Below are 13,095 nucleotides of genomic sequence, written 5' to 3' on the forward strand. Positions count from 1 at the left end.
GGATGATGTTTCCGGACATGGATCCCTACCCAAAATATTAAGTAGTTACTCCTCTCTGCAAAGTCCTACAAGTTTGTAACGGGAACTTCCAAACACCCTGCACTGTACACAACTGCTACGCTTCCCGACAGCGGAACAGGTTCAGCGTGACTTCTCTGTGATCCCGCAGTGGTTAGGAACTGTTCGGGGAGCCAGTGCCGCCTACCTGTCATGGTGAGACGGCGAGGCGCAGCAGGCGGTGGGCGGCGGCTCGCGGCTACGTCGCGCAGTGGGGGCCCGCGCGGCCGCGGCTGCCCGGCGCCCGGCGGGAGCTGCCGCTGGCGGCGCGCGCTGCTCTGCTCGGCGCTGCCGCTGCCGCCCAGCTGCCCCCAGCCAGCGTCCACCACGGCCCGCCCTGCCTGGCCTGCGGGGCGAGGACACAGCCGCTCCAGCACACACTCGACCAACTGACACAGCTTCGGAATGCACAGGAACAAGAACTCAGACCAAAAAGGTTTTCAAGTAGCGCTACCAGTCGCAAAACTTGCTGACTGCTGTATTATTTGTTTAGTTCCATGTTTCGAGGTGGTACCTCATCATCATCCTGTTGTCCCGTTACAAAAACATTTAACATAAGTGTATACAGACGCTAAAGTTTCTTTACAAGACTGGTGTCATCGGCCTGTGGAGAAATAGAAGCGTAACCTAGTAAAAGGCGATGTCACTTTGTGTATTGGCCTGCTGTTCACGTGAATTTTTCCAAACAGTCATTCACTTTGTTCTTGTGACGTGGCAGTCTTCTTCTGACGTGCTGAGGTGTCGCTAATTCCATGGCTCTCTTGGACTTTTTCGCCATTGTTCACAAACTTCACAGTGTGGCTTTAAAACATGCTAACACAAAACAAATTAGCAGTCCAGAAAGCAAGATGATGGTCAAAACAAGACTAATTTCGATTTGACAATCGATATGTCGACCTTGCTGTTGTCAGCAGCAATATCTACTGCATGTCTTCTTGTCGTATCAGTCGTGTTGGCTGGCTTAATATATTACAAAAAGAGCGACTATGACCATTTTATAACACAAAGGACAGTATAAAATCCAGAATGAGATTTTCACTCTGCAGTGGAGTGTGCGCTGACATGAAACTTTCTGGCAGATTAAAACTGTATGCCAGACCGAGACTCGAACTCGGGACCTTTGCCCTTAGCGCGCAAGTGCTCTACCAACTGAGCTACTCAAGCGCGACTCACGCTCCTTCCTCACAGCTTTACTTCTGCCAGTATCTCGTCTCCTACTTTCCAAACTTTACGGAAGCTCTCCTGCCAACCTTCCAGAACTAGCACTCCTGAAAGAGAGGATGTTGCGGAGACATGGCTTAGCCACAGCCTTGGGGGATGTTTCCAAGAATATCAGCGCACACTCCGCTGCAGAGTGAAAATCTCATTCTGGAAACATCCCCCAAGGATGTGGCTAAGCCATGTCTCCGCAATATCCTTTCTTTCAGTAGTGCTAGTTCTGCAAGGTTCGCAGGAAAGCTTCTGTGAAGTTTGGAAGGTAGCAGACGAGATACTGGCAGAAGTAAAGTTGTGAGGAGGGGGCGTCAGTCGTGCTTGGGTAGCTCACTAGGTCGAGCACTTGCCCACGAATGGCAAAGGTCCCAAGTTCGAGTCTCGGTACGGCACACAGTTTCAATCTGCCAGGAAATCTTTTTATTTCAAGAATTATATACATATTTCTGGGATCTATACTCATATATAACCTTAACTATCATGACTTGCTATTTTAAGAGAACTGAACTGAAATTCGCAAAGAAGAGTGAATTTTTGAACTTCATCATTTCATCTAGGATCTCATTTTTGACTTATTGCTACGAATGAGTATTTCCACTTCTTCCAAGGTGTCCATTCTCCACCTCTTTTCCAAAGTACGTAGTACTTTGATATCGTTCTCTGTTGTAACACTCTGTCCTGTTTTATTGATGTGTTTTGCCATACCGCACTAATTAGCTTTATCCAGTCTGAGACAGTCAATGTGTGTGTTTTTTTTTTAATGGGTTTTAAAATTTCTTCTCGTCTGGCTGTTGTAGTATTCGTTGCAATGATTACAAGTAATTTTAAAAATACTTGATTTGCCCAGTTTCCCTGTAGGCTCTATGATGTTATGCACTAGTTTCTTTCTTAAGGTGTTGTTGGCAAAAGTGATACTGATATCAGTCTTTTTAAATAGCTTGGTTATTTTGTCTGAGGTCACTCCTGAATATGGTTTCGTTGTATGCTTTGGTTTTTGTGTCCTCATCACAATCACACAAAGAAATTTGTCTACGAATGAATGAATAAATAAATAAATAAAAGCAGTAATGTAAAGAAACTATAAATCTGTATACACTTACATTAAATGTTTCCGTAATGGCACTATAGCCTGATGATAACGTATCAGCTAAATAAATAATTTAGTAGTCAACAAATTTTCTGACTGGTAGCGGTATTTAGAAATCTTTTCGTGTTTTTCGATCAGTCATGGTCGATTAAAGGTCAATATGACTTCAAATTTTCAAAACAAGTTCTACATCTACGTGATTACTATGTACTTCAGTCAAGTGCCTGGCAGAGGGTTCATCGAACCACATTCGGGCTATTTCTTTACGTATCCACTCTCTAAGAGCGCTTGTGAAAAACGAACACATAAACCTGTCCGTGAGAGCTCAGATTTCTGTTATTTTATTATGATGATTATTTGTTCCTCTGTAGATGGGCGCCAATAAAATATTTTCGAATGCTGTGGAGAAAGTTCGTGATCGAAATTTCATGAGCACATCCTGCGGCAACGAAAAACACCTTTATTTTAATGATTGCACCCCAAGCCGCATACCATATGCGTGGGACTCTCTCCGTATTTCGCGATAATGCAAAACAAGCTGTCCTCCTTCGAGCTTTTTCGATGTCCTTCATCAGTTCTATCTCATGTGGATCCCATACCGCGCAGCAATGCTCCAGGGGAGAGGGCGGACGAGCATAGTTCAGGCAGACTGTTCAGTAAATGTCTTCCATTTTATAAGTATTCTGCCAATAAATCACATCATTTAGTACGCTTTCCCTATAACGTTGTCTATATAATCGTTCCAATTTAAGTTTTTGTTCCTTCACCAAAAAGGGGGAAGTAAATATTGCAGAATTCGAATGAAGAACAGGTGCCAACATGGGTAACTTAGAAGCAGATGTACCCAGAGTAACGAAGCAACTTAAATCACTTAATAAAAGCAATTCTTCCCGTCCAGTATGTATACCAATTAGATTCCTTTCGTAGTATGTTTATGCTACAGCTCCATACTTAACTATCATATACAACCGCTCGCTCGACGAAAGATCCGTACCCAAAGACTGGAAAGTAGCACAAGACACTCCAATATTCAACAAAGGCGATAGGTGTAATCCACTAAATTACTGGTGCCTATCGTTAACGTCGATATGCAGAAGGATTTTGGATCATACATTGTGTTCGAACACCTCGAAGAGAACGGTCTATTGACACATAGTCAACACGGATTTAGAAAATATCTTTCTTGTGAAACACTAGTTATTTACTCACCCGAAGTGCTGAGTGCTGTAGACAAGAAATTTCAAACTGATTCTGAATTTCTAGATTTACAAAAGCCTTATGACACCGTAGCTCATGAACGGCTTGTAATCAAATTGAGTGCGTATGGAATATAGTCTTACAAATGCAAATAGATTCGTGATTTCCTGTCAGAGAGGTCACTGACGGAAAGTCATCGAGTAAAACAGAAGTGATTTCTGGCGTTCCCCAAGGTAGTGTTATAGGCCCTTTGCTCTTCTTTATCTACATAAACAATTTTGGAGACAATCTGAGCAGCCGATGCTGTCGTTTATCGTCTAGTAAAGTCATCAGAAGATCAAAACAAATTGCAAAACGATTTAGAAAAGATATCTGTAGGGTGCAAAAATCCTCAGTAATTAAATGTGTGAGGTCATCCACTTGAGTGCTTAAAGGAATCCGTCAAGCTTCTGTTACGCGATAAATCAATCAAATCTAAAAACCGTAAATTCAACTAAACACCTAGTAATTACAATTACAAGCAACTTAAATTGGAAAGAACACACATAAAGTGTTGAGGGGAAGGCAAACCAAAGACTGCTTTCTACTGGTAGGACACTTAGAAAATGCAACAGATGTGCTAAAGAGCCTGCCTACACTACGCTTGTCCATCCTCTTATAGAGTGCAGTGTGGGATCCTTACCATACAGGATTTACGGAATGCATTGAGAAAGTTCAAAGAAAGGCAGCACATATTGTATTATAGCGAAACAAGGGAGAGAGTGTCACTGAAATGATACAGATTTTGGAATGGACGTCATTGAAACAAAGGTGTTTTTCATTGCAGCGGAATCTCCTCACGAAATTTCAGTCGCCGCATTTCTCCACCGAATGCGAAAATGTTTTGTTCAAGCCAACTTACATAGGAAGAAACGATCACCATAATAAAATAAGCCGGCCAGTGTGGCCACGCGGTTAAAGGCGCTTCAGTCTAGAACCGCGCGACCGCTACGGTCGCAGGTTCGAATCCTGCCTCGGGCATGGATGTGTGTGATGTCCATAGGTTAGTTAGGTTTAAGTAGTTCTAAGTTCTAGGGGACTGATGACCTCAGATGTTAAGTCCCATAGTGCTCAGAGCCATTTGAGCCAATAAAATAAGTAAAATCAGTGCTCGCAGGAATTATATAGGTGTTCGTTTCTTCCACGCGCTGTTCGAGATTGGAATAATAGAGAATAATTGTGTTCGATGAATACTCTGCCAGGCAATTAAGTGCGATTTTTAGAGTATCCATGTAGATGTAGAAGTTTTTCGTAATTGTAATCCTAAGGATTTAGTTAAGCTCACAGCCTTTAAATTTGTATTGCTTATTGTGAAACCAAAATTTAGAGGATTCCTTTCAGTGCTCAAATGTATGATTTCACTCTTGCCCTTACCTTAGAGTCAATTGCCACTTTTCGCACCATACAGACACGTTTTCTAAATCATTTTGCAAATGATTTTAATCATCTGAAGACTTTACAAGACGGTGAATGACATAATCTGCAAACAGCCTGACAGGGCTGCACACATTGTCTCCAAAAACCGTCTATGTAGATCAGGAACAGCAGAAGGCCTATAACCCTTCATTGGCAAACGCCAGATATCACTTGTGTTTACTCGATGACCGTCCGTCACTTGCTACGAACTGTGGCCTTTCTGACAGGAAATCACGAATTCATTCGCACAACTGAGACGATACTCCGTAAGAACGCAATTTCATTAGAAGTCGATTGTGTCGAACGGTATCAAAAACCTTCTGGATATCTAAACATATGGAATCAATTTGGCATCCCCTGTCGACAGCAGTTACTACTTCCTGAGAATAAATGGTTAGTTATGTTTAACAATAACGACACTTTATGAATCCATGTTAGCTATCTGTCAATAAATCGTTTCCCTGGAGATAATGCATAATGCTTGAACACAGTATACTCTGAAAGGGACCTAACTTCAATACTATCTATACAGGAACGCTTGCCTTTGTTAAATGATTTAAGCTGCTTCGATAGACCGAGGTTATCTCCTTCTGTTCTTATCTACTTGGCAGTTGGTCTTGATAAAAATTCTGGAATATTTTTTTTTCTTTGGTGAAAGAATTTCGGAGAACCGCGTTTAGTATCTTTGCTATAATGGCATTGTCATCAGCAACATTGTCGTTGCTATTACGCAATGAAGATACTGATTGAATCTTATTGCTGGTGTACTTCAAATAGAGCCGAATCTCTTTGGAATTTCTGTCAGATTTCGAGACAGATTTTCGTTGTGGAAAATATTAAAAGGATTTCGCGCTGAAGATCGCGCTATGTTTCTAGCTTCCGTAAAACTTCACCAATTTGGCGACATATGTTCTTTTAAATTTGGCATGTTTTTTCGTTGCTTCTGAAACAGCGCTCTGATGTATTTTGTTTATCTTAGGGGGATTGCGCTGGGAGGATTGGTAACATCTCTTATTAATATATTTGGTACACGGTATTCACTCCCACAAGACAGGGTTCTTTGAGTATACCATAAAGAGATGAAGCCCTTCATTTATGATTAGCTGAGCTACGACACTGCGGGGATGTTAATGCTATGTTTTACAAACTACTTGAAATAATCCCAGAGATTTTGTATGGGATTAAGATCCGGTAATTCAGCGGGCCAGGCGAGATGCTACAGGACGCCTGTGAATTTGTCGAAGCAGCAACAAAAGCGTACAGTCTTGCGAGGACAGTTACTGTCATCTCGGAAGCCATGTCCGCAGCTCGTGGTCTAGTGGTTAGCGTTGCCGCCTTTGGATCACGGGGTCCGGGTTCGACTCCCGGCCGGGTCCGAGTTTTTCTCTGCGAAGGAGCTGGGTCTTCGTGCTGTCCTCATCATTTCATCATCATTTAGGAAAATGGCGAGACTGGCAAGTGAAGAGGTTGGGAATTTGTAAAGGCGCCGATAACCACGCCGTTGAGTGCCCCAAAAACCGAAATCATCAATATCATCATCCTGGGAAGCACACAGAAGTACACGGCATACACTTCCTGGAGAAGAAGGGGGAACACTTGGTCACAGAAAATGGTAGCCAAAATGAGTGAACTCGTGTCATGATACGAAAAACACTACCAGAACGTCACAGATCTTCCCTTGACTTGGCATATACGCTTCCCACGCTGCAGATTAGACGCTTTATTGGTCATACGGTACACTCAGCGGATTGCTTGCTTTTAAGAGAGCCATAAACGCAACTCGTACGGCACGGATTCAGTTAGCTGCCAATTTCAATGTTGCTGGGCCTCTTTAAAACGTGCGGCTTTGTGTGCCGTTGTGAGCAGCGGCCTCCTCCTAAGCACCTTATCCAACTGCCCACTGCAAGCAGTTCCTCACGAAATATTCGCTGAGATACTGGTTAAGACTGACCTGGATTCACTAATAGCAGCAATTTATGTCGGATTTGAAATCGATTCGAATTGACAAGGCGTGACGCTCGTCTTCAATCATTGCCAATTAAGATCTTTTCATGGTCGTTATTACGCAGCTTCACATCGCTGCGAATGGTACACCGTTCCTTGTAGACACGCTGAACAGACCACCTTCATACATCAACAAATTGGGTAGCTTCATTTAGGATCTGTCATGGACATAAACGAATACGATCATTCATGCCATTTTGTCACGTTACCATGTAGATTCAATTCATTGTCGGGCATGGTAGTGGTAAAGCGCGCGCATGGGAATCGAAAGGCTGCTGAACCCAATACCAGTCGGACTACGGGTTTTTCAGTCTGTCTTCTCACCTAGCACTCGCCGCTGGGTGATGTGGAAACTGACCAGATGAGATACGTTATCCGGATTCCACGTTAAACTGTAGGTACCCAGATGGATAATTGAGAGACTTGCAACAAGCCATTGACTCACACAAAATTATCGTCACTGCCCTGATGCCCATACAACTGACTTCCATGTACACACCACTTTTGACTTCCGTCAGTGGTTGAGGGTCACATGCCGCCTAGTAAACGCTTATATCACGTAAAGCGCTGCAAACAGATCAATGAGCCAATTTAAAAGAGTGATTAACAGCTTGTCGGGTGGGCCTACATTATTTATTTTGTAACTCCTAGATATCTTACGCATTGTCTAGGAATGTAAGCTAATGAAGACAAAGTATAAACTGCAACAATAGCTAAACAAATTTCAGCACCATTTATTTTTCTACAGCAGACAGTAAATACACACATCAAAAATGTTTTGCATCACCTCGGTTCCGAGACTTCGGCAACCGTACAGAAAATCGGAATAGAGATCTACATAAACATCGTTTCTGCCCTTTTTATTTCTCATGAAAACCACACATTGCATGTTGCGCCACCAAACAGCGAGACCTTCAGAGGTGGTGGTCCAGATTGCTGTACACACCGGTACCTGTAATACCCATTAACACGTCATCTTGCATTGATGCATGTCTATATTCGTCGTGGCATACTGTCCACAAGTTCACCAAGGCACTGTTGGTCCAGATTGTCCCACCCCTCATCGGCGATTCGGCGTAGATCCCTCAGAGTGGTTGATGGCTCATGTCTTCCATAAACAGCGCTTTTCAATCTATCCCAGACATGTTCGATAGGGTTCATGTCTGGAGAACATTTTGGCCACTCTAGTCGAGCGATGTCGTCATCCTGAAGGTAGTCATTCACAAGATGTGCACGATGGCAGCGCGAATTGTCGTCCATGAAGACGAATGCCTCGCGAATATGCTGCCGATACGGTTGCACTATCGGTCGGAGGATGGCATTCACGTATCGTACAGCCGTTATGGCGCCTTCCATGACAACCAATGGCGTACGTCGGCCCCACATAATGCCACCCCAAAACAGCAGGGAACCTCCACCTTGCAGCACTCGCTGGACAGTGTGTCTAAGGCGTTCAGCCTGTCCGCGTTGCCTTCAAACACGCCTCCGACGATTGTCTGTTTGAAGGCATATCCGATGCTCATCGATGATGAGAACTTGAAGCCAGTCCTGAGCGGTCCATTCAGCATGTTGTTGGGCCCATCTGTACCGCGCTGCATGGTGTCGTGGTTGCAAAGATAGACCTCGTAACGGACGCCGGGAGTGAAGTTGCGCAACATGCAACCTACTGAGAACGGTTTTAGTCGTATCACGACGTCCTGTGGCTGCATAAATACATTATTCAACATGATGGCGTTGCTGTCAGGGTTTCTCCGAGCATAATCTGCAGGTAGCGGTCATCCAGTGCAGTCGTAGCCCTTGGGGTGCGTGAGCGAGGTATGTCATCGACAGTTTCTGTCTCTCTCTCCCCTCCATGTCCGAACAATATCGCTTTGGTTCACTCCGAGACGCCTGGACACTTCCCTGTTGAGAGCCCTTCCTGGCACAAAGTAACAAGGTGGACGCGATCGAACCGCGGTATTGACCGTCTAGACAAGGTTGAACTACAGACAACACGAGCCGTGTACCTCCTTCCTGTGGAATGACTGGAAATGATCGGCTGTCGGACCCTCTACGTCTAATTGGCGCTGCTCATGTGTAGTTGTGTACACCTTTAAGCGGGCTTAGTGACATCTCTAAACAGTCAAAGGGACTGTGTCTGTGGTACGATATCCACAGTCAACGTCTATCTTCAGGAGTTCTGGGAACCAGGGTGATGCTAAACTTTTTTGATGTGTGTAGATTTTACAATAAAATACGGCTACAGGTGCGTTGGTAGCCAGAAAATGATAGCGTTAAAATGTCGATATCTGATAACGAGACTGTATGGCGATCGTAATTTTGAATTATTTTGTGTTCTGGTACATGAGGTTTGGGAGTAAAACATCAATCAACCAAATCTGTTCTATACAATTCTCACTAATTGTCCAGAAAATCGACTTTAAAATTTTCCGAGTCTTTGTAAAACCCGCTTGGCTCTGTGGTAGATTGCTCGCCTGCCACGTGGGTAGTAACGGTTTCATTCCCAACTCTGGTAAATTTTTAAACAGAGGTGCATTTTCTACTAGCATTAGAACATTAGAGATGAGAAAATCTAATTTGTAAATTTTAAATTTAACAGTCTTTATTATTTCCATAAAAATCGTTAGTTAAGAGTTTATATTTGCAATGGGCACTGGATTATGAAGTGCGATATTTAATTAGAAATAAGATGTTCATTTCTCATAAAAAGGATCATGAGATATGTGTTAGCTTACATATATTTGATGAATTTTAATTTAAATGACGTAGGTATTCAAACTGAACAAAGAGAAAACAAAAAAGTGTTCACTGGAACGAAACTCGAACCAGTGATCCAGAGATTACTGGTCTCTAGCATTACTGATTTTTTCCGCATATCTATGTATTTTACACTTCACGGAAATGTTCGTATAACATGCATCTTCGTTTAAAAATTTGCATCGATCCCAGACCTCACACATGGCAGGCGAGCATTCTACCACTGAACGACGCTGCTTATCGAAAAATGGACCTTACTTCAGGATTTTAAGCACGCCTGGGAATCCTCAAAGGCGATTTTCCCGAAAATATTTTAGAGTTGCATCGAACTGCTTTGGGGTTTGGTATTTGAGTTCTCAACTTCACACACTATAAACATGAAACAAAACGAAAATCCGAGTGTCGTGTGCTCCCGTTATAAGACAGAAATGACGAACCAAACCAAACTTACAGGACGACCAAGGGACCTGCTGCCTCTAGTGGCGATTCAAGGAAAAGTGCTGATGTCGGCTGGTTGCCAATGAGTGTGACTTGACGTGAACGTATAGGCCTATCGCCATTCATATATCACCATTTATAACGAAATAAAAGATAATTTCTACACGCACATTCTCAATAAATAGTTGACTACATACGCAGAGTAAAATTTGGACAAGTCGTATGAGCCATACAAATCTACTTGTGATTATTGATAATCAAAATTGATGTCAAACGCGCACAATAGATGTAATACTAGGTGGACAAACATCATAATTGCCCATGATGAGAAACTGTATAGCTGTGGACATTAGAGATGACGCAAGGGAAAACTTCTCTCCCATCTGTTCACATGTAGGTTATCGAAGGAATTAGCAAAGTGTCTTGCTACCCGCACCGCCATACAATAGTTATCTCTTACATCTGTACATTTTTAACAGGAAAGTAAAGGCAGAGAACAGGTGCCGAATATTTTCACGCAGTTACAAATGGTTCATATGGCTCTGAGCGTTATGGGTTGGTTCAAATGGCACTGAGCACTATGGGACTTAACTTCTGAGGTCATCAGTCCCCTAGAACCTAGAACTACTTAAACCTAACTAACCTAAGGACATCACAAACATCCATGCCCGAGGCAGGATTCGAACCTGCGACCGTAGTAGTCGCGCGGTTCCTGACTGTAGCGACTAGAACCGCTCGGCCACCCTAGCCGGCAACAAGCGTTAGTACATCACAATGAATAAATCTTGCCAATATGCAGTTAACATAACATCAGATAACTATTAGTTGGAACATCTTATTCTAGAAGAGGCGCAGACGTCTGAAATTACACTCCTGGAAATTGAAATAAGAACACCGTGAATTCATTGTTCCAGGAAGGGGAAACTTTATTGACACATTCCTGGGGTCAGATACATCACATGATCACACTGACAGAACCACAGGCACATAGACACAGGCAACAGAGCATGCACAATGTCGGCACTAGTACAGTGTATATCCACCTTTCGCAGCAATGCAGGCTGCTATTCTCCCATGGAGACGATCGTAGAGATGCTGGATGTAGTCCTGTGGAACGGCTTGCCATGCCATTTCCACCTGGCGCCTCAGTTGGACCAGCGTTCGTGCTGGACGTGCAGACCGCGTGAGACGACGCTTCATCCAGTCCCAAACATGCTCAATGGGGGACAGATCCGGAGATCTTGCTGGCCAGAGTAGTTGACTTACACCTTCTAGAGCACGTTGGGTGGCACGGGATACATGCGGACGTGCATTGTCCTGTTGGAACAGCAAGTTCCCTTGCCGGTCTAGGAATGGTAGAACGATGGGTTCGATGACGGTTTGGATGTACCGTGCACTATTCAGTGTCCCCTCGACGATCACCAGTGGTGTACGGCCAGTGTAGGAGATCGCTCCCCACACCATGATGCCGGGTGTTGGCCCTGTGTGCCTCGGTCGTATGCAGTCCTGATTGTGGCGCTCACCTGTACGGCGCCAAACACGCATACGACCATCATTGGCACCAAGGCAGAAGCGACTCTCATCGCTGAAGACATGTCTCCATTCGTCCCTCCAGTCACGCCTGTCGCGACACCACTGGAGGCGGGCTGCACGATGTTGGGGCGTGAGCGGAAGACGGCCTAACGGTGTACAGGACCGTAGCCCAGCTTCATAGAGATGGTTGCGAATGGTCCTCGCCGATAGCCCAGGAGCAACAGTGTCCCTAATTTGCTGGGAAGTGGCGGTGCGGTCCCCTGCGGCACTGCGTAGGATCCTACGGTCTTGGCGTGCATCCGTGCGTCGCTGCGGTCCGGTCCCAGGTCGACGGGCACGTGCACCTTCCGCCGACCACTGGCGACAACATCGATGTACTGTGGAGACCTCACGCCCCACGTGTTGAGCAATTCGGCGGTACGTCCACCCGGCCTCCCGCATGCCCACTATACGCCCTCGCTCAAAGTCCGTCAATTGCACATACGGTTCACGTCCACGCTGTCGCGGGATGCTACCAGTGTTAAAGACTGCGATGGAGCTCCGTATGCCACGGCAAACTGGCTGACACTGACGGCGGCGGTGCACAAATGCTGCGCAGCTAGCGCCATTCGACGGCCAACACCGCGGTTCCTGGTGTGTCCGCTGTGCCGTGCGTGTGATCATTGCTTGTACAGCCCTCTCGCAGTGTCCGGAGCAAGTATGGTGGGTCTGACACACCGGTGTCAATGTGTTCTTTTTTCCATTTCCAGGAGTGTATATGGAGGCACGCTCTCAGATCGGCAACACTGCAATAGTCTGCCATTGGCAAACCTTCTTGTCAGTATCACCTCAAAACACCATGCCACCTAGGCCACTTAGGTGTTGACTGCTACTTCTACATTTCTTTCATTTCCTCGATGGGCTTCTTTTGTATGTCTGATGTGGACTTTCGAACAGAGATTACTGGAACGAATATTATAAACCTGGTGACAACTTTGTGACGTCCAGCAGACTATCTGGTAGGTAAAATAAGAAGAGCTGTGATGTCGTGGAGGTGACCTTCTAGAGAGAATAATGATTGATGGAATCCTTACCGAATCGATGCCTGAGCCAGGAAACTCATTTGGAGCGAACTAGTCTGGTCTGGCCTGAGCACTACCCTATATACGACTCGATGCTAAGATATAGCTGGACCTATTGTCGATCGTTTGTATTGCAGAAGAGAGTAGGCCAGTGAAACCTGTGGCTTCTAGCGGCACTTCTCTGGCCTCTTGGTAAACGTCTCTTCCAGAAAATTGTCCCCTGTGTGTTGAACATCTCTGAAGCTCTGATGTCATGTTGGTTGCTGACACTGCAGGCGTTAAACTTCGATACAG

At 44.7% G+C, this 13,095-nt stretch overlaps 1 long non-coding RNA gene across 2 annotated transcripts in view; it reads right to left on the reverse strand.

The window, feature by feature from the left end:
• Window positions 1-296: 296 nt before the first annotated feature.
• LOC126176808 (uncharacterized) overlaps window positions 297-13,095 on the reverse strand; it is a 535,961-nt gene continuing 523,162 nt past the window's right edge. The window contains exon 3 of one of the 2 annotated variants that reach the window (XR_007535662.1): window positions 297-394. This is a non-coding gene — a long non-coding RNA (uncharacterized LOC126176808). Of the gene's footprint in view, window positions 404-13,095 lie in introns of both variants that reach the window. The other variant, XR_007535663.1, reaches the window with a different exon arrangement.

The sequence above is a fragment of the Schistocerca cancellata genome, chromosome 3 (assembly GCF_023864275.1).
Source record: "Schistocerca cancellata isolate TAMUIC-IGC-003103 chromosome 3, iqSchCanc2.1, whole genome shotgun sequence".
NCBI classification, from domain to species: domain Eukaryota; kingdom Metazoa; phylum Arthropoda; class Insecta; order Orthoptera; family Acrididae; genus Schistocerca; species Schistocerca cancellata.